General features: G+C 42.8%; 1 long non-coding RNA gene across 1 annotated transcript in view; it reads right to left on the bottom strand.

The window, feature by feature from the left end:
- The window catches only part of LOC138514015 (uncharacterized), a 243,772-nt gene that overhangs the window by 22,196 nt on the left and 200,160 nt on the right, over positions 1-21,416 (bottom strand). Inside the window, exon 3 of the long non-coding RNA XR_011281866.1 lies at positions 2,098-2,237. This is a non-coding gene — a long non-coding RNA (uncharacterized lncRNA). The remainder of the gene's footprint in view (positions 1-2,097; positions 2,238-21,416) is intronic.

The following is a 21,416-nucleotide window of genomic DNA, read 5'->3' as shown; positions in this document are numbered from 1 at the left end:
GTTTACCTTCTCTTAGTGCTCCCAAGACTTTGAAGTTCCTTGATTTCCCGGGCACACAACCCCATTCAGATCTGGGTTGTAATGGGTCTTTGTTCACCACCTTTTGTGGGGTACATTGGGTAACCCCAGGTAATTCCGCAGCGGACACACTCCCCCTCCTCCCAGCGATAAGTTGGAGTCAGCGTACTTGTCCAAGAAGATCACATCAGGTTGGGCAGTCGAGTCAACTGACATCAGCTTTGTAAGTGCCTCCGTCTGCCCATTTTACGTTTCTGCGATTGGTGGTAATTTAGATCTAAATAGCATGTTGTAGGCCGCTTTAACACTCACAACCCTCTGCCTTCTCATCATTGGTCTCTGCCTAATCTGTCTGACTTTTCTGTGAGGCATGATCTTAGCAGACAGGAGTTTCTCTGATTTATACACCCCTGTCCCCTTTCCATCATCAAGAAGCATGCCCTCTTATTTCCACACGTTATTTGGTTCCTTACTGAATCATGCATTATAGTATTAATCAGAATTGTAGGTACCACCAATATTTCCACCTCTTCATTAGACAATTCAGAATTATTCATACATGTCTGCACTACCTCTGGATCTACAACATCCAAGAAACTAGCAAAGATTACTGGGTTTGATTGATTTCTTAACCCATCAGGCCTCTCTGTAATATGGCCTGATCCTAGCGGCCTAAATCTCAGTTCAGAGCCGATACAATCCAATTTGCTGTTAACCTCACCCATAAGCATGTTCGTGGATTTAAGTTCTGCCAATATGCTATCATAGAGTTTCACAAATGAACTCCACACTACATTCAAAGCAGAAACAGTAGGGTGAGCTAGATGTATTCTCTCATCAATTTCTTTCAATGTATGGTGCATTTTCGGAGACCCACACTGGGCCTCCGATTCACTCAAGCTTCCATTCGTGCTTTGATCCTCATACTCCAAAATATTTCCAATATCCATCGGGGTGAGGGCCGTGGGAGATGCATGTTTTGATGCATCACATGTTTGCTGCATCACACTATCCATGTTTCCCTCCGTATTGGCATGTTCTATTGCTTTATCAGTCCACTCTATAATGCTTATGTCTGTAATTTCATTCTGCTTACCAAAGAAGTCTTGCGTAGTCATGGCAGTGCGATCCAACATTGCATTCCCTCTTACTACTTTAGACATTTTCACTTCAGTACTGGTTGTTGCTATATAATGGTCCATGAACCTTTGGTAGAGCCTCTGTCTTTCCCCTAGGTGTTATGGGGGAAACTTTCACAGGTAGCATTACTGACCTATTAATACTTCCTAAGTTATATGGAGCATGAATCATGGCTTTATGTAACGGTGCCGGGTTGAATTGATCATCCAATTTCAGAGTTAATTGCGGCACAGGTGACCATCCTCAATCACTTCCCCCTTCCCCTCTCCCTCCAAATTCATAATTGTTACAGTTATTGGTGAAAGTCTACACAATGAAGTGGAGATTTGAGGCTGGGTATGTTGCTTGTTATTCAGCTCCTCAGACCCCCGCCCCCACAACATTTCCAAGTTAAGGGGGGGTTACAGTTTTTCCTTGGTGAGTGCTCAGGCCCATTTGGCTTTGTAGCCCGGAGCGCCTTGTTATCAGTATTTTCAGTGACAAGTATAGATGTCAATGCTTCCCAGATGAAAGAGTATCCCACTTAGAGGGCACTCTGCAGTCTCTGGGTAAGTCTCAGGTCTTTATCAATAAGCACACACTCCAGCATATATTTACACCCCACTTATGCACCTAATTGTGGGTCAGACAAAAGAAGAATTGTGTATCCAAATGTTTCTTCCCAGATTAAAGGTTACACCACCTAGTGGCTCCCCTGCAGTCTCTGGGCAGATATCAAGTCTACGAGATTATTGCACAATTCTGAAGTAGGAACACTGGGGACCCCAAACTGGCTGATTCTTCATAGTTAGTCTAGGGAGAAATCCCCTGTAACGTCCTCATAATCTCTGAACCACCCTTAAGTGTCAATGAGGCGCCAACAGCACAGATGTTATCCGGAAGAGAGTATCCGACAAACCGAAGGCTAAAGGAAAAACGCAGTGGAAATATCTTACATACAGTTATAGTTGTAGGAGAGTTGGAGTGTCTCCATCGGAGTAGCGGGCTCACGGGTACACGGAAACACACTGAAGCACACCGATGCGTGCCTCAAAATAGCAGTGTAATGAAGGTAAGGCTCCTCCTTTCTGCAAGTAGCACTGTAAAAAAAAACAGAGAGTCAATGGCCCGTGAAAATGGTGCGAGATTAAACAGCTTGTACATGCTGCACTGCGCAAAACAGCAGTATAATTAACGGTAAGGATCCCCCTTTCTGCCAGTAGCACTGTGAAACGACTCTGGGAGAGTAAAGGCCTGTGAAAATGGTCCGAGATTCAAACCGCTGTGAACATTTACTTTAACCCTATTTGCTCCCCAATTGATGAAGTGGCAGATCACTTTGAAAATCTGTTCATAAAGTAGCTTAAAGGCCCACTCTCTGGCACCAATTCTTGCTGGGAGTGATGTCAACTGCAACTGTTTGGTTAATGAGGACAGAACAGGCTTTGAAGAGGAAACAAATTCCAGCTCTGCCTCCAGGTTTCTTAAGCCTGGTACTAGGGGTATCCATGGGAGGGCTTGGTCCTCCCTACAATCGAGATGGGGTTTTATTCAATCTAACTTATTATAATCCCACTTGGCATAATGTGGGGGCTGAATCAATAATCGACTATCTACTTTTGTCTAATGTAATTCAGGATAATGTACGTTCCTTTGAGATTACTAATATCTCCTGAAGTGATCACTCAATGCTCCTATTAACTTTGAGTGTGGACATTTTATCAGTAGTGGATAGGAGTGGCCCACAAACTTGACCATAACTAGAGCTAGTAAGGATATTGCGATTCGAGGAAACATTGCACATGCAAATAACAAATTGAATGTCTGGTGGGGTGGTCTTCTTGGTACAGAGGAAAATTATATTACTTGCCCAATTGCTTTCTGCTGCACAATGAATAGATTGGGAGCATTAGGTTATGCTCCCAATACCCTCCCAATTGTTTCTTTTGCACCGACCCACAAAAGACCATTCAACACTCTTATAAATGACAAATAAATGGAGAAAATAATGGTGTTGAAACTACTAAGGCAATCTAGGGATTTGGTTGAATATTTTATTAAGGGGATAAAAAATAACAAGGCGGGGTACTGCTGATAGCTCAATTCGTACAGACTCCATCTCTATATCAGGGAAAATCAAAAATGACTTAGTAGGCTTGTTGCTAAAGATACCGGGTTGAAATGAAGAACGCTAAATGGCATGGAAGGTAAACAATCAAACTTACAGTCATGCTGTATGTCAGAAGTAACCTGGACTGAGTCCATATTCAATAAATTCAATCCAGATGTCAAAGAAGTAAATCCTTGTAGGAACAACCCTTTGGGTTCTACTACCGGGGATTCTGACTTTGGCAGGAGTGTCATTATTATGGCAATTGAGAAACTGAACAATTCTAGAGCAGCTGTAAATGTTGGGGTCTCAAATAAATGTTTTAAAGAAAGTGCTTCCTTGTGGGCAGATATTCTATTTAGACTATTATCCCACATTGCAGCTGGTGCCGATTGTTCTACTTCATGGAACAGATACATTATTAGCCCAATGTTTAAGTCTTAAGTCTGGGATCAGATTAAACCCAGCCAATTACCAGCCAATTTCTGCTCCAATTGCTCTAGTTGATTCCTCAGCCAAAATCTTTGTTAAATTAATTCTGAAAGATCTAACAAAGTGGGCTGAGGAAAAGAATGTTTTAAGTCCTCTACTAACTGGCTTTAGGAAGAGGGTGGGAACATTGTTAAGTTTATTGGCTCTGTCCACGTGTACCTCAGACATAGGCGGTTCTTTTGGTAAATCATTATATGTGGCAGTTCTGGACATAGCACCATGGCTACCCCCTTACCGCATACATGGTCCGGGTTCTCGGAATGGGTACTTACCGGGCCATTCCAACCTTGGAGGACCCGGTAAATCCCCATTCTGAGAACCATTCCGCATTGAGCCCCCATAGGGCTCAATGGGAATGGGGAAGTAGCTAATAACGGTACCGCAATTTGCGGTACCGTTATTAGCTCTGAAGTCCCTTAGCGGGTCCCGTCCATAACACCTGGTCCGACCAGGTGTTAAGGAAGGGTCCTGCTAAGGGACCTCGGAATATGGAGGGAAAGGATTACCGGCACCGACACAATTACTGGTGCCGGTAATCCATTATCATCTACCTCGTAATGAGGCCCAGTGTGTCAACATTTCTTAGCCAATATAACCATTAGCAATCTTCCAGTTTATTAGCCACCACTGGCACATTCCAGTTTAGCAGATGTACAGCAAATACTTGAAAATTGGACAGATCATTCCCTCTACAACCAGTCATGCCAGTGCTAGTTACAGAATAGCTGCACCCTCCCAGGCTGCTAAGTCTAGGGGCCGATTGGCCTCTTGCAAAAGGGACCCCATGGGCACAGTGTGTTGAACAAAGCTGTATACTGACTCCTTGGTATGTCGTGAGATAATGGCAACTGGAGGTAAAGGCTGGGTCATTCTTGATTCCAGTTCTTCCCTAGTTAGATCTATAATAAGACCATTCGCAAGGCTGGAGAGAGCAGAAGTGTCTGATCTTACACGCGGTTTTGAAAGACCATTACTGACATACCAAGAGTCATGCAGATGACACAGAGTGGCCCTACCCTATTAACCTCAATATCTTTATACTCCAGTACCCAACAAGCAGTTTAAGATGCATGAATGGATATGGGTATTTGCAAAAGAAAAACGGGCATTACAACCCTTGCAATACATGCAATCCGAGAGAATACGCACACAGGGGAACAATTTAAAGGAGATGTTATTTACTCCAAGAACATCAGTCAGAGCTTTCACTGGTGTTCTCTTATATGAACTCTTGTTTCCATGTGTTAACCTTTCAAGCACAATATTAGATTGTTCTGTCTCCAGCCCAACAATGGGTCGACAGCCAGATGCAAGTCCCTCGGTTTCAATGTCTGCTGTGGCATTGCAAGTTGAGAGGTCAGTGAGTGTGTCCCACAGTTTGCAGACTCCTGTTCCAGTTTTGATCCAGAAGCAGCCAACAGTTACGAGCTTGGAAGGGGAAAAAGACAAATAGACTTAGATGCTGCTTGATCCCGAGCATACCCCCCATCCTTCTTAGAAGCAGTAGTCTGACCACAACTGAGACACAATGTTAGAAGGGCAGTGCATTCCGAAGTGCCATTTACTCTTGTGTTCATCGTAGGAGTATCCTGTTCCGCTCTAGCATCAGGCTCAGGCAAAGACTTCCAAACAGACTACTTTTCTAAATCCGCCATCATGTTGGTCAATGAACTGATTATATCTACGCATTTTCCAAATAAGCCATGTCTTTTTTCCTTAGCTCCGTGAGTGAGTGCAGAGAGAGATTCATCTCATGGTAGGCATTCGTTAGTCGATTTATGCAATTGATCAGAACACTTTCAATTTACAATTATTTTGGGGCCATTTTCTCTTCAGGAGTCTATCAGCTCATCATGTGTCACCGGGCCTATTTAAATAGACTGCAATCCAGAGTTTACTGTGCACGTACCGAGGTAATCCAGGTGCCTGCTTTCACCATGCAGAACAGATTACATTGAAGGCTGCAGCTGGGGCTGGGGCTGGGACTGGAGGGCGAGCAGGGTAGCCGAAAATTCTGCAAGATCGCCAAGAGCCCTGAATGTCAATTGCAAACAGCGACTCACGATAACACTTAAAATGGTGGAAATGGGTCAAAAAATTGCCTCGGGTGGTCCAATATCTGGAACACCAAAGGATGAGCCTCTGGGTACTGCAATATTGTCTGTGAATAGTACTGATCAATCAGGGGTAGCCGAGCCCTCTTCCTTTTGATCCTCATGATCTTCTTGATCTGACTCAACACTGGATACATTTTCGTTAGTAAAGACATGTGATTGTCTGCAAAGACAATTCACATAATAGCGATCAATTGAAGCTTGCAGGGCCTCAAGGGTGGCTCTATTTGATCTCCTGAAGCCAGGTCGCAAAGACTGTTGAAAAGGGGATGCTGTCGAAATTGGAGCAGTTCGAATCCAGTAAATGCGCAGGTACACACAGTACACCTCCCCTGCATATTCCTGCACCGGCAAGACTCTTTTACTGGCTGATGCTAGCCGAAATTGTGGAGATGTTTGAGTGCTGAGAAGAGTTGACCACCCAGGAACTCTGAACCAAAAGATGCTTCACTCAGTGATCTCTGTGATCTCACAGGGCTTCTTTTGTCTGGCATAGCAGGAGATGACATATGAGGCTGGGCCAGTCCTAGGGTCGGCTTACTAGGTACAACCCACTCGTAGACTGCTTTAGAGAGTCTTTGCATTTACTTTTCTTCTTTACAGTCTTTCAGGTGCGCACTCTTTCCTTCCTGCCAGAGCACTAGCTTTGCCCATCATGGCAGGTTACTTCAATTGACAGTGTGGCCCTGGAGAAGGGTGAGGGACTACAGGGCTAGCAAGGAGACACACTATGTCGCTCACTGCCACTCCCTGACTATAGACCGAGGTGCTTGACGCGCAACCGTATGCCTATGGGTAGTTTCAAATGCTTTCAAATAGTTTCAAATACTTTCCAAAATCTGCACTTCACTTGACTTAATTTCACATATACGGGATTGATAGCAATCCATTAAGTTAGGTGCATTATCAGCATTAACATCATGAGGAATGAGGTACCATGTCGGGTTGCTAGAGAAGTGGTGGACTGTTTCGAGATTTGCAGTTTGCTAAATAGTGGTTATTGATTGGTGGACTCCTGTTTCAGCCAGCATACGAGCATAGGAGCAGAGACACGATGGTTATGCCCCTGTTCAATGTGTCACATGAGTAAGTCCCTCGTTACCAGACTGAGAGTGCACTCCCAATCACTGGTGTAATAGCATGAACACTGGTGCCTGAACGAAAGTAAGTTCTAAAGAGCTCTCTGACATGTCTTTGAACCTTCTCTATTTGCATTACATGGTGGTGAATTTTGAATGCTGAGACATCATGACAACATGACATGGGACAACATGGGACAACATAAACCCTAATGCCACGTTTTTCACATGCTTCACAGCTTACCAGCGCTGGTATCATTTCTGCTAAGGGTGACGCTCACGTTGGTGCTGAAGTACCTCGCACACCCCACTCACCTAATAAATTAAACTGGTGCAGGCGTCAGCACTTTGCTGGAGTTAGCTGCAACAGCTATCAGGTTCTGTTGTGGCCTCAGGACCCTCACAACCCTCTAACTCTCACAGCAGCAAAGGTCCCCCCATCCGGGAGTCACTGACTCCCAGCCAACAGCTGACAGCTGACACTGACCACCAGAGGACAAGCACCAGAGGAAAGGACCTCAGAGCGCAGAGAAAAGACCATGCAGAATATGCAGAGTGCAAGTCAAGACACACCTCCAGTGTAGCAGTAAAACAGAGGCCGCTTCCGACTTAATTTTCTCAAAATAGGCCACAGTATTGCCGATTTAGTGTGAAATAGAATACATAGACATTTGAATCACTTGTAATGATCTGCAAAGTAGCCTGGCTCTGGCTATATATAATGAAAAAGAAGCAGCACAATAATTTTTACTGTTTACTTTACATTCTAATAGAATAAATTTAGATTACCACAGTTTCACTTCAGGCATTAAGTTGTTAGGCGAAGTGGCTGACAAGTAACTGTGCATTTGGCCGAGGCAGCAGCATTTAGGTGAAGCCAAGCAGCAAGATTGAAAGTTCTGTGCGCTGAGCAGTCAACAAGTGACTCCACCCCACCAACGCCGCGTGAACATATAACCTTGCGTGCTTCGAAAGCCGCCGCAAAGTGGCTTACAAGTGACTGTGCAGTCGGCAGAGGCAGCAGCAATTTGTTGAAGTCAAGTAGCAAGTTAGAAAGTTCTGTGGGTTGAGCAGTGAATGAGTGATTCCATTTTCCGTGAACATATAACTTTGTGCAGTCTGCGAAGCGGCCACAAAGCGTCTGACAAGTCACTCTACGGTCGGCAGTCCATGGAGTGCGGCGAGCGTTGCTACGTCCTTCAGCCGGCTGACAGTAAGGCGGGTGCGGCAGACTGCTTATATTATTAACAAGGGTTTGCTCTGGACCTAGGAACGACCCAAGCTTCAATTAACTATTCCCCTGTTTCCATTACCGTAGTATACATGAACGGCCCCAGGAAATTATATGATCTATGGAGCAAGGGAGTTACTGTGTTGCCGTCAGTCTCCCCACCGTCTGTAATATCACCTTGCACTACTCCGCAAAAGCCCAATAAAGGCAAAATCTCTAGTCCCGCCCCCCATAGCTCAAAAATGATATAATGAAGTGGCTCAAGTATCCACCTCAAACACTGAATTGTCTATTCCGGAGGGTCAGCCTGTGGAGGATTCCACCTACGAAATCTCTGGCCGCGTCTTATCTGACGTTGAGCATTGATTGAGTGCATCTCATTCTGCCATTGGAATTAGTCTTGAAGCGGAACTTGCTCCTGTGATACATTGAAAGACCGACTGAGTGCGTCACCGGGGTTGTTCAATATACTAGATTCAAGTGACATTCAGGACTTGAGTGTCTCAGAACAAGAAGTTGATGTGCAGGATGTGAGCACAGAGAACTATAGCTCCCTCTATTTTCATGGTTTCGGGTCAACATGCACTGACCATCCGGACTCTAGTCTGACTTCTTTATCTGCCCTAAACATCATGCTTCAGTCCTTTATCAACCTATTTGATACAGTGGCATATGAAATCAGAGCAAACTCCACCTCTCTGAACGATATTCGGTCAATACTATTATAATCAAATAAAAAGACTTCTGGTGGTTCGAACAATTTGCCTTTGGCTTATGTAGCCGGAAAAAGCTTTGAATCCTGGGACTATTATTAATCGAGAAGGGCCCGAAGTGACCTTCCTTGGTGACCAGCCCCCTACAATTGCTGCAGTTCTCAAACCAATAGCCCCATAAATTGCTTTGAGCACAGGCCCTAAAAATCTAAAAACATTAAAGGGCCCATGTGTAACATGAATAATGGTTCAAGAACATTTTTAAGAAAATATCTTCAGACTGCTAACACTCAATCCAAATCTTGCAAACTCTGGAAGCAGACAGGGGTGTCGGAAACCTCCAACATCGATCACTCCATTACAAATTCAAATACTTTTGAAATTGAGAACTCAAAAAAGGAAATCACTTCAAACTCTCCAAGGGGAACAGGACTAGACCCTCAACAGCAGCCAACATTGTATAGCAACCAGTGATTCAAAAGAAACAGAAGAAAACCACCTGTGACGTTCCCGAGCCGGTGCTAGTTGTTGATACTAACACAATGACTGTCATCGGTAACCAGAGTCCTAGTTTGAACAATGGTAGGACAATGCACCTGACACCTGGCTCTATTACACATACATATATGGTGGACCAGCACTTGAAGGCCTCCTTGGAAAATGAGGCAAATATTCAGATGGACTTGGAGGCTCGATTTCTGAAAGACTCCGTACCGGCTCGAAGTAGGAAAGATGTATCTACGAAACAGACTGCTTGCAGGGGTGGCAGTAGGAGAATCTGGTTATAGAAAATCATCATTTGGCATCCTAAAACCTTTACTCTTTGAATCTGTCCTTGTTGAAGGTATCAATGTCCCCTTTAAATAGGGACAGATTTTTGTCACTTCCTTCCTCCATGCCTGACTTGTCCTCATTATCAACATCAGCTATAAAATGTATCCATCTTTATGACAGAGGGCAATTGGGTAAATGTGTGATTCTCTTTAATTCTAAACTGTTAGAAACTCCAGTTTACCAGCATCAAAAATACTTTTTGGTTAAGGGTTTTGAATGTTACTATGACCACAATGTTGAGCGGGGAAACGTCTGCAGAATAAATGTATCCATGACTTGTCATTTTGATTATGATTGTCGGTGGCAAACATACCAAATCCAACCTGATGCTGGATGGGCTCGATGGGCTTGCTTGCAGAGACCCCTCCAGCTATTCCAGCCTCCGGGCCTGCCTTCTATTGTTGTAATTTTATGTCGGAATACTTATGACCATAATTCGTTCCTACAAGGTAATCTCTCCTTACAGTTGCCCACATATGACATTACACTGTTTCAAGAAACTTGGTTATCTGACAAGACTGTTATAGACAGCCGAATGATGAACTATAAAGCAGCCAGGAAAGGACCACAAGGCCGCCCAGAGGTGGCTTATCAACAACGGTTAAAGTCATTCAAAGTCGCTCTCTAAAGAACTGGTACTGTAAATCTGAAGCCTTGCTGGATATGGAAATCATTGATAATTCTGGCTCATGCAAAATGCATCTGTTGATTGTGAACATTTTTTTTATTTATTTTTATTTTTTTATTTGCATTTGGTTTAATCAAACCTTTACAAAAGTCACATTTAATACACATTAAAAAGACAAAAAAAGAAGTAATAACAAGAAAAAGCAGTGTATTAAAATATTTCTCTTACTATGTACATTATTAAAAAAACGAATATAAAAATACAAAAGGGTAACCGAGGAGAAAAGAGGAGAAAAAAGAAATTATTCTTCTAACACAATCCCATTGATTCATTACACTCCTACCATTACAGGCAATACATTACATATAACAATCATTTATCATAATAGATAACACACATAGGGAACAAAATACAGTTGATTCAACAACCAGTTATCTATGTAGTAAGATGTCCACTTTTACACTCTATACGATCTTAATTCCCTTAAGAAATCCTGAAAGGGCTAAAACTTGCCATACACTTTGTATATTAAGACAATGCTTCCACAGAATATCCATAGAGCAGCACAGATGGTAATCTTTCAAAGTTCTTAAGTAAACATTCCTTAGGTCTTTCATTGTTTCACATTTCAGAACAATATGTTTCACAGATTCTGGTACAGATTTACAGTACCTACAACCACTTTCCTCTAAAGATATTTGTTTCCTTCTTAGCCGGGTATCCTTTGTTGGCAAGATATTTCATCTTATCCTCAGGAGTAACCCACAATAGTACCGGTTGGGGAACTGAAGAAAGATTTTTGTTTGGGACTTATGTTCATGGGCCAAATTACCTATAGATAGGCATAAGTTGAAGGTTTCTGTCGTGTGGATCCAGTCCTGGTCCAACAGCCATTTTTCAATTAGTGTGGGATTACTAACCAGGGTTTCCAAATCAGAATCTAGTTTTTGGAGGATAGTCTCACATACATTTTTAAGTTCCAATAGGTAAACCGTGCAGTTTATGTTATTTCCCATCATTTCATATAGAGTTCATTATAGGGCCATGATCTTCCCATATAGATTTAGTAACCTCCACTGCACTCTGGCCCAAATTGAAAAATATCCTAATTCATATCTAATAGCTTCTAAAGAAGCAGCATTAGGTATACCGAGGATCCATCTCCAGATATTTCACTCATTTATATTTACATTTTTCATTATCATACCAGGGCAAAATTCCAAACCATATGTTAACTTGGGGACAACATTTCCCTCAAAAAACATGAATGCAGGTTTTAGCGAGAATCCACCAAATTTTCAATCTATCTTCATGATCTGGGATTCCAGAAACATAGCCTTGTGAAAGAGGATCTCCCTATGGGCTTTACTTCCCCAGTGTGACCCAACGTGGAATCCCAGATATGTTGCACTGGCAGATTTACTCACTAAAGTTCCTTCAATATGCCATGATGGGTGTAAGTTCTTTCATGGTGCTTTCGTGAATGACAACATTTTTTGTTTTACTCAGGTTTTTAATAAGTCCATTGTTTTTTGCAGTTAGAGAAAATGTCTAAAAGGTGCTGCACACCCACCCCTGTAGGATCGAAGATCAAGAAATCATCTGCATATGCCAGCCATATGATTTTACTTAGGCCTATTCTAGATGCTAACAACCCTTCATTCATGAGGCCCTCCGCCACATCTGACACATATTGGTTGAAGGTCCAGGGTGCTAGAATACACCCCTGTCTAACCCCATGATAGGATCACACTCTCTTTGATACATCTCCTTTCTGGCTCAGACGCACCTGGATGCCACAATTCTCGTAGACTCCCTCAATGAGTTTCAAGAGACCCAGTGGCAAACCCCAAGTAGCCACTTTTTTCCATAGTTTGCTGCAATTCACGCAATCAAATGTGGCCGAGAGGTCAACGGAGGCCATGTATGTGCAACCCTTTCCATCCCTTCATGCATCCTCTTGTATAGATTTGAGGGTGAGCCCATTGATGCTTGTTGAATGGCCCTTACAAAACCCTGTCTGGAATTTACTGAGTGGATGATACTGTTGTTCCCAATCCTCCAAGTGTGATAGTAATAGAGCTGAAAAGATTTTACAGTGGGCATCTATTAACAAGATCGGCTGAAAATTTTTCCGATCCCACCTACTCCCATACTTGAAGATGGGCACCACATGAGACGTGGTCCATGTTGATGGAGTGATACAAGTCCAGAAAATGTCCTTAAATTCATAGTACAGGAGATTCGCCCAGAGATTTGGATCTGCCTTAAAGGTTTTACTGGTAAGACCATTAGGTCCCAAGGCACGTGACCCTTTACATTTTGTTATTAAATCCTTAACTGTACTGATCTCGAAGGGCGGTTCCCATTTGCCATATTTTGATTTGTCCACATTTTCTTTTTTCCCTCTCCCCTAGTGGACATATTGCGTTGCCAAACCTTTTACCAAAGAACTCGATCCATTCCAATTCTGAAATCGGATTAAGTTGTGATACAAAATAATTGGGATCTTGTACATTCACCAGTGTCCAAAAGGCACTGACTTGAGCCTTAATTAGTATACCCAACATAACTTCGGCATCTTTTTGCAATAGCAGATTTTTTATTGCTTTACAAATTATTTAAGATTTTTGTTTTATCAATCTAATAGTTTTATTCCGAATGGGATCATCCAGCATGGCCCTCAACTTTCTACATAGATCTTTCCTCATACAAGTTTTATCCAAGGCTATCTCCTGGTTATAACAGTAGGTGTGCCTAATATTGGGACAACTTATTTTTGTTATTAGTAATATGCCACTGCAGTCCCAATAAATCTCTGGATCTTATGGGTATTAGAATTATTTATTTTCCAATCTAGAGTGGTTTTATACAGGGCTAGCCCACAAATTATGATTTAGGGCTTCAATATTTCTATTGGTCAATCTGGCTGCATTTCCAGACACACTCGATACCATCTGAGGTTGCACTCTATAGTGTCTGGTAGTTATAACAATATCAATTTTCTTTCCAATACCTTCTCTGGGTTAGTTCGTACTTTACCAATCTCATTACCCATCTGTTTCCCCTTAGAGGCTTCCCCATCCGTCAACTTATCTTTTAAATCTGGGGTGGTCCCCCCCATTAGTGTCCTCGGCTCAATTTCAAAACCCAAATTCCTCAGTGTCTCTCGTTGGGTAAGTATATGTTCCTTTACAAATCAAGAGGCGAGAAACATGAGACTTGTATCTAGTTGCTCTTTAATCAGGAAAGCCACTCTTAAATATATCTCTGGAGCCCACTAATGCCAGAGCTGGAATTTCCGCAAAGATTGTCAGGATATTTGACCTATTCAAACACATCAGTTCTTCGGGCCCCTACAAGCTTCTTACTCTTGTTAAATAGGATTCTTTATCTGAATCTTTCTTGCTGTGATTACAACTTTTTGTCCCTTTCAGTTTTCTTTCAGTTTGCTTCTCCAGGTCTCATCCAATGACCCTTGATGTTCATTGTTTGTTCTTGCTCCCCCCCGTCTTAGCAGTGGGCCTTTGAAGCCTGTTTAAAAGGTGCCTTATTTGAGAGGCCAATCTGGAATACAGAGAAGACAGGGAAATATCCTCAGCAATCTGCTTATGGTACCAGTTTCTGCCACAGGGTTGAGATTACTGCGGCCCAATCAATTCCCTTTCCCAATACCTTCTCTGAGTTAGAAAACGTTTTTGGTTTTGCTTGCACCTTTCTTTGCGCTAGTATTTCCTGTCTTCACATATATGAATTATGCTATTCCCAACGAATAAATTAAAGCATTCAAGTCTGTCTGCGTGTAGATTTTTTTTTTTTGTTTTTGTGATAATTCTAGGCCCTTTTGGATGACACGCGTTTTGGCATTACAATATGCCTTTCTCATATCCGGGCATTTCTGTGACAAAAAATATTGAAATAATAGAAATACATTAAAAATGTGAAATCATGTCATAGAACTTAAAGATATTTGCATATTCATTTCACTGTTCAAAAACGTGTGAGAGAGTGAATACATGAAGTAAAGAAACACAACAAATTCAACCTTATACCAATTTGTGCAGCATAAACCTACAGAGAAAGCATGCGTTAGAATGGGGTCTAAAATGCCCTTTCAGACTGATATAGTAACCCGTGGGATTACTTGGTTATGAGAAATCTAATTGTATCACCAAAAAGCACTTCAAATTGAACCCCTTATGTGGGTTAGTTTGTTCTTTACCAATCTCATTACCCATGTGTTTGCCCCTACAGGCTTCCCCATTTATCAACTTATCTTTTACATCTTGTGTGGTCCCCTCCATTAGTGTCAAATTCAAAACTCAAATTCCTCAGTGTCTCTCGTTGGGTAAGTATAAGTTCCTTTACCAAAGGAGAGGCAAGAAACATGAAACTTGTATCTAGTTGCTCTTTAATCGGGAAAACTACTCTAGATTTATCTCTGGAGCCCACTAATGCCAGGGCTGGAATTTCTGCAAAGATTGTCAGGATATTGGACCTATTCAAACAAATCAGTTCTTCTGGCCCCAACACGCTTCTTATTCTTGTTGAATATGATTCTTTATCTGAATCTTTCTTGTTGCTCCTTCAACTGTTTGTCCCTTTCAGTTTGTTTTCAGTTTGCTTCTCCAGGTCTCATCCGATGACCCTTGATGTACATTGTTTGTTCCTGCCCCCCTTTCTTAAAAGTGGGCCTTTGGAGCCAGTTTAAAAGGTCCCTTATACTTGAGGCCATTCTGGGGTACAGAGAAGACGGGGGAATATCCTCAACCCGAAAGTTGGCCAGCCTGCAGCCCCTCTCTGACAATGTATTAACAGCCTCTGAGTATAGTAGTTGACAGGCTGAAGTAGAGGCCCCCTCTATAGGACCCCATATGGACTCAGGGTGACCAGTTTTAGATGGCTGTTGAATATGTCCCAATTGATCTATGTCCCTGGTCAATTTTAGTTCACCTTCTCTTTGTGCTCCCATAACCTTGAGGTTCCTTGATTTCCCAGGCCCACAACCCCATTCAGATCTGGGTTGTAATGGGTCTTTGTTCACCACCTTTTGTGGGGACAATTGGTTCCCCCCATGTAATTCCGCAGCGGACACACTCCCCCTCCTCCCAGCGATAAGTTGGAGTCAGCGTACTTGTCCAAGAAGATCACATCAGGTTGGGCAGTCGAGTCAAGTGACATCAGCTTTGTAAGTGCCTCCGTCTGACCATTTTAAGTTTCTGCGATTGGTGGTAATTTAGATCTAAATAGCGTGTTGTAGGCCGCTTTAACGCTCGCGACCCTCTGCCTTCTCATCATTGGGCTCTGCCTAATCTGTCTGACTTTTCTGTGAGGCATAATCTTAGTAGACAGGAGTTTCTCTGATTTATACACCCCTGTCCCCTTTCCATCATCAAGAAGCATGCCCTCTTATTTCCACACGTTATTTGGTTCCTTACTGAATCATGCATTATAGTATTACTCAAAATTGTAGGTACCACCAATATTTCCACCTCTTCATTAGACAATTCAGAATTATTAATACATGTCTGCACTACCTCTGGATCTACAACATCCAAGAAACTAGCAAAGATTACTGGGTTTGATTGATTTCTTAACCCATCAGTCCTCTCTGTAATGTGGCCTGATCCTAGCGGCCTAAATCTCAGATGAGAGCCGATACAATCCAATTTGCTGTTAACCTCACCCATAAGCATGTTCGTGGATTGAAGTTCTGCCAATATGCTATAATAGAGTTTCACAAATGAACTCCACACTACATTCAAAGCAGAAACAGTAGGGTGAGATAGATGTATTCTATCATCAATTTCTTTCAATGTATGGCGCATTTTCGGAGACCCACACTGGGCCTCCGATTCACTCAAGCTTCCATTCGTGCTTTGATCCTCATACTCCAAAATATTTCCAATATCCATCGCCTCAATTATGTTGGTGAGGGCCGTGGGAGATACATGTTTTGATGCATCACATGTTTGCTGCATCACACTATCCATGTTTCCCTCCATATTGGCATGTTCTATTGCTTTATCAGCCCACTCTATAATGCTTATGTCTGTAATTTCATTCTGCTTACCAAAGAAGTCTTGCGTAGTCATGGCAGTGCGATCCAACATTGCATTCCCTCTTACTACTTTAGACATTTTCACTTCAGTACTGGTTGTTGCTATATAATGGTCCATGAACCTTTGGTAGAGCCTCTGTCTTTCCCCTAGGTGTTATGGGGGAAACTTTCACAAGTAGCATTACTGACCTATTAATACTTCCTAAGTTATGTGGAGCATGAATCATGGCTTTATGTAATGCTGCCGGGTTGAATTGATCATCCAATTTCAGAGTTAATTGCGGCACCAGGTGACCATCCTCAATCGCTTCCCCCTTCCCCTCTCCCTCCAAATTCATAATTGTTACAGTTATTGGCGAAAGTCTACACAATGAAGTGGAGATTTGATGCTGGGTATGTTGCTTTTTATTCAGCTCCTCCGCCCCCCGCCTCCACGAGATTTGCAAGTTAAGGGGGGTTACAGTTTTTCCTTGGTGAGTGCTCAGGCCCATTTGGCTTTGTAGCCCGGAGCGCATTGTTATCAGTATTTTCAGTGACAAGTATAGATGTCAATGCTTCCCAGATGAAAGAGTATCCCCCTTAGAGGGCACTCTGCAGTCTCTGGGTAGGTCTCAGGTCTTTATCAATAAGCACACACTCCAGCATATATTTACACCCCACTTACGCACCTAATTGTGGGTCACACAAAAGAAGAATTGTGTATCCAAATGTTTCTTCCCAGATTAAAGGGTACACCACCTAGTGGCTCCCCTGCAGTCTCTGGGAAGATATCAAGTCTACGAGATTATGGCACAATTCTGAAGTAGGTACACCCCACCAATGGAGTCAGTTTTGATTCTTTAACTCTGTGACCAAAGGTGAATATCATTGCCAGAATCCGCACCCCTTAAAATGACAAGAAAAAAAGAAAAAACAAAAGAATAAGAATCAGTCACGTCACGTAGGGAGACGTAGGAACATTGGGGACCCCAAACTGGCAGATTCTTCATAGTTAGTCTAGGGAGAAATCCCCTGTAACGTCCTCAGAATCTCTGAACCACACTTAAGTGTCAATGAGGCACCAACAGCACAGATGTTCTCCGGAAGAGAGTATCCGACAAACCGAAGGCTAAAGGAAAAACGCAGTGGAAATATCTTACATACAGTTATAGTTGTAGGAGAGTTGGAGTGTCTCCATCGGAGTAGCGGGCTCACGGGTACACGGAAACACACTGAAGCACACCAATGTGTGCCTCAAAATAGCAGTGTAATGAAGGTAAGGCTCCTCCTTTCTGCAAGTAGTACTGTAAAAAACACCTGGAGAGTCAATGGCCCTTGAAAATGGTGCGAGATTAAGCAGCTTGTACATGCTGCACTGCACAAAACAGCAGTATAATTAACGGTAAGGCTCCCCCTTTCTGCCAGTAGCACTGTGAAAAGACACTGGGAGAGTAAATGGCCTGTGAAAAGGGTCCGAGATTCAAACCGCTGTGAACATTTACTTTAACCCTATTTGCTCCCCAATTGATGAAGTGGCGGATCACTTTGAAAATCTGTTCATAAAGTAGTGTAAAGGCCCACTCTCTGGCACCAATTCTTGCTGGGAGTGACGTCAACTGCAACTGTTTGGTTAATGAGGACAGAACAGGCTTTGAAGAGGAAACAAATTACAGCTCTGCCTCCAGGTTTCTTAAGCCTGGTACTAGGGGTATCCATGGGAGGGCTTGGTCCTCCCTACAATCGAGATGGGGTTTTATTCAATCTAACTTATTATAATCCCACTTGGCATAATGTGGGGGCTGAATCAATAATCGGCTATCTATTTTTGTCTAATGTAATTCAGGATAATATACATTCCTTTGAGATTACTAATATCTCCTGAAGTGATCACTCAATGCTCCTATTAACTTTGAGTGTGGACATTTTATCAGTAGTGGATAGGAGTGGCCCACAAACTTGGCCATAACTAGAGCTAGTAAGGATATTGCGATTCGAGGAAACATTGCACATGCAAATAACAAATTGAATGTCTGGTGGGGTGGTCTTCTTGGTACAGAGGCAAATTATATTACTTGCCCCATTGCTTTCTGATGCACAATGAATAGATTGGGATCATCAGGTTATGCTCCCAATACCCTCCCAATTGTTCCTTTTGCACCGACCCACAAAAGACCATTCAACACTCTTATAAATGACAAATAAATTGAGAAAATAATGGTGTTGAAACTACTAAGGCAATCTAGGGATTTGGTTGATTATTTTATGAAGGGGATAAAAAATAACAAGGCAGGGTACTGCTGATAGCTCAATTCATACAGACTCCATCTCTATATCAGGGAAAATCAAAAATGATTTAGTAGGCTTGTTGCTAAAGGTACCGGGTTGAAATGAAGAACGCTAAATGGCATGGAAGGTAAACAATCAAACTTACAGTCTTGCTGTATGTCAGAAGTAACCTGGACTGAGTACATATTCAATAAATTCAATCCAGGTGTCAAAGAAGTAAATCCTGGTAGGAACAACCCTTTGGGTTCTACTACCGGGGATTCTGACTTTGGCAGGAGTGTCATTATTATGGCAATTGAGAAACTGAACAATTCTAGAGCAGCTGTAAATGTTGGGGTCTCAAATAAATGTTTTAAAGAAAGTGCCTCCCTGTGGGCAGATATTCTATTTAGACTATTATCCCACATCGCAGCTGGTGCCGATTGTTCTAATTCATGGAACAGATACATTATTAGCCCAATGTTTAAGTCTGGGATCAGATTAAACCCAGCCAATTACCAGCCAATTTCTGCTCCAATTGCTCTAATTGATTCCTCAGCCAAAATCTTTGTTAAATTAATTCTGAAAGATCTAACAAAGTGGGCTGAGGAAAAGAACGTTTTAAGTCCTCTACTAACTGGCTTTAGGAAGAGGGTGGGAACATTGTTAAGTTCATTGGCTCTGTCCACTTGTACCTCAGACATAGGCGGTTCTTTTGGTAAATCATTATATGTGGCAGTTCTGGACATAGCACCATGGCTACCCCCTTATCGCATACAGGGTCTGGGTTCTCGGAATGGGTACTTACCGGGTCATTCCAACCTTGGAGGACCCGGTAAGTCCCCATTCTGAGAACCATTCCCCATTGAGCCCCCATAGGGCTCAATGGGAATGGGGAAGTAGCTAATAACGGTAACGCAATTTGCGGTACCGTTATTAGCTCTGAAGTCCCTTAGCGGGTCCCGTCCATAACACCTGGTCCGACCAGGCGTTAAGGAAGGGACCTGCTAAGGGACCTCGGAATATGGAGGTAAGGGATTACCGGCACCGACACCCTTACAACGGTGCCGGTAATCCCTTACCATCTACCTCGTAATGAGGCCAGTGTGCCAACATTTCTTAGCCAATATAACCAATAGCAATCTTCCAGTTTATTAGCCACCACTGCCACATTCCAGCTTAGAAGATGTACAGCAAATACTTGAAAATTGGACAGCTCATTCCCTCTAAAACCAGTCATGCCAGTGCTACTTACAGAATAGCTGCACCCTCCCAGGCTGCTAAGTCTAGGGGCTGATTGGCCTCTTGCTAAAGGGACCCCATGGGCACAGTGTGTTGAACAAAGCTGTATACTGACTCCTTGGTATGTCGTGAGATAATAGTCGCTGAAGGTAAAGGTTGGGGCAGTCTTGATTCCAGTTCTTCCCCAGTTAGATCTATAATAAGACCATTCGCAAGGCTGGAGAGAGCAGAAGTGTCTGATCTTACAACCGGTTTTGAAAGACCATTACTGACATACCAAGAGTCATGCAGATGACACAGTGTGGCCCTACCCTATAAACCTCAATACCTTTATACTCCAGTACCCAACAAGCAGTTTAAGATTCATGAATGGATATGGGTATTTGCAAAAGAAAAACAGGCATATCAACACTTGCAATACATGCAATCCGAGAGAATACGGACACAGGGGAACGATTTAAAGGAGATGTCATTTACTCCAAGAACATCAGTCAGAGCTTTCACTAGCCTTCTCTTATATGAACTCTTGTTTCCATGTGTTAACCTTTGAAGCACAATATTAGATTGTTCTGTCTCCAGCCCAACAATGGGTCGACAGTCAGATGCAAGTTCCTGGGTTTCAATGTCTGCTGTGGAATTACAAGTTGAGAGGTCAGTGAGTGTGTCCCACAGTTTGCAGACTCCTGTTCCAATTCTGATCCAGAGGCAGCCAACAGTTACGAGCTTGAAAGGGGAACAAGACAAATAGACTTAGATGCTGCTTGATCCCGAGCATACCCCCCATCCTCCTTAGAAGCAGTAGTCTGACCACAACTGAGACACAAGGGCAGTGCATTCTGAAATGCCATTTACTCTTGTGTTCATCGTAGGAGTATCCTGTTCCGCTCTAGCGTCAGGCTCAGGCAAAAACTTCCGAACAGACTGCTTTTCTAAATCCGCCATCATGTTGATCAATGAACTGATTATATCGACGCATTTTCCAAATAAGCCATGTCTTTTTTCCTTAGCTCCGTGAGTGAATGCAGAGAGAGATTCATCTCATGATAGGCATTCGTTAGTCGATTTACGCAATTGATCAGAACACTTTCAATTTACAATTCGTTTGGGGCCATTTTCTCTTCAGGAGTCCATCAGCTCAACATGTGTCACCGGGCTTATTTGAATAGACTGCATTCCAGAGTTTACTGTGCACATACCCAGGTAATCCAGGTGCATGCTTTCACCATGCAGAACAGATTACATTGAAGGCTGCAGCTGGGGCTGGGACTGGAGGGCGAGCTGGGTAGCTGGAAACTCTGCAAGATCGTCAATTCACGATAACACTTGAAATGGTGGAAATGGATCAAAAAGATGCCTCAGGTGGTCCGATATCTGGAGCATCAAAGGATGAGCCTCTTGGTACTGCAATATTGTCTGTGAATAGTACTGATCAATTGAGCATAGCCTAGCCCTCTTCCTTTTTATCTTCATGATCCTCCTGATCTGACTCAACACTGGATACATTTTCGTCAGTAAAGACATGTGATTGTCT

Source organism: Ambystoma mexicanum, chromosome 12, assembly GCF_040938575.1.
Source record: "Ambystoma mexicanum isolate Mex_15411 chromosome 12, UKY_AmexF1_1, whole genome shotgun sequence".
NCBI classification, from domain to species: Eukaryota; Metazoa; Chordata; class Amphibia; order Caudata; family Ambystomatidae; genus Ambystoma; species Ambystoma mexicanum.
The sequence above is the reverse complement of the archived record's forward strand: the minus strand, read 5'-3'. Positions and strand labels throughout refer to the sequence as shown.